Here is a 1,564-nt window from a genome sequence, read left to right on the forward strand (position 1 = left end):
ACACACACACACACACACACGGCACACACACAAACATACACACACACACACACGCACACACACACACACACATCCATACATACACATACATGCACACATATTATATAAATACATACAGAAAAACAAACGCACAGATACTCCCACACATTGACATACATAATATGCATGCACACACATACACACCAACAAACAAACAACAAACAAACAAACAAACAACAAACAAACAAACGAGTAAATAAACTCACTGCATGATCATCAAATTAAGTGACACACCCCCTACTTATTATACACGTGTAAGAGACAAACAAGCACGCGAACATCTCGTACAAGCGAACTAACTGCACAATCCACACGTCTTGGGGCAGATGTAAGGGGCCATGTGGTCGTCACAAACGCTGGAAGTTTCCTGAAAACCGAAAGAATTATAAAGATTAATCTATTCATTCTTTAAACAGCCCTACCACCTCACCCCTGGTGGTAGTAATAATAAGTTGCTTCTTCTTCATTTTTTCTTCTTTTCTCTTCTTTTCTCTTCTTTTCTCTTCATCTGCCTTCCACGTTCATGCGATGCATTATTGATATAACTGGTTGGGTTGCTGGGTTTTTTAAATCGCCGACTACCGTCAATGAGTACAGAGCCCAAAACGTATTCGCTTCGTTAAGTTTCCTATTACCCTCTGCACTGCCAGACCCAAGACAGTCGTGGATTCTTTGGTAGGAATGTAGAGCGTGGCCGGTGTCAAAAGGTTAACTATGAACTGTAGACTACTGAGTGGAAGCTATGAAAGTGAAACAGAAGGTCATTAGTTTATGCGCGTCTGATAAAGTCTGTGCATAATGTGAATGTTAGCGACAAGTTACAGCGAGTGGATAAACAGACAGACAGACAGACAGACAGACAGACAGACAGACAGACAGACAGACAGACAGACTGACAGACAGACAGACAGACAGACAGACAGACTGACAGACAGACAGACAGACAGACAGACAGACAGACAGACAGGCTATATTTACACATGTTTGCAAGGCACAACAAGAAACCCCACTCGCCCCCTAAAGGAGGGAGTTCCTAAACAAGACTTGGATCTACATTACTTTACGTTACTAAAAACAAATTTTGGAGGTTAATCAAATTTGGCACGACGCAATGCTTTTACTTCTGGGTTTGCTTTAACCCCCCCCCTTTTTTTTTCCCCTGTTATTTTGTCCCTCTCCACAGGCTACCCTTTATGCATACCATGTCTATTTTTACAAGTGCGCATGCGCTACATACCTTTAGCATGGCACATCCGTTGTTGAGCACCATGTCCTTGCAGACATTAGCGGGAGCTGGCCCAGCGGAAGCTTCACCACCACCACACAGGCCACATGACTTAGGGCACACAGTCACTGCCAGACGATCGTGGCACATGTCCTGCAATAGACGACAGACTGTGACGTACTAGTTTGACCGTAGCTAGTGAGTAGTGCGTCGATGAGATCATCATCATCCAGTGCCAGATCTGCGACAGACATCGGCGATCATGATTTTCCATTCATTCCTTTGCTCGGATGCTCTCAG

At 43.9% G+C, this 1,564-nt stretch overlaps 1 protein-coding gene across 1 annotated transcript in view; it reads left to right on the top strand.

Moving 5' to 3' along the window:
• The window catches only part of LOC101854660 (alpha-1-inhibitor 3), a gene marked incomplete at its 5' end in the record, with an annotated part of 18,172 nt that overhangs the window by 676 nt on the left and 15,932 nt on the right, over positions 1 to 1,564 (top strand).

This window comes from Aplysia californica, unplaced genomic scaffold (genome assembly GCF_000002075.1).
Source record: "Aplysia californica isolate F4 #8 unplaced genomic scaffold, AplCal3.0 scaffold00470, whole genome shotgun sequence".
Lineage (NCBI taxonomy): Eukaryota > Metazoa > Mollusca > Gastropoda > Aplysiida > Aplysiidae > Aplysia > Aplysia californica.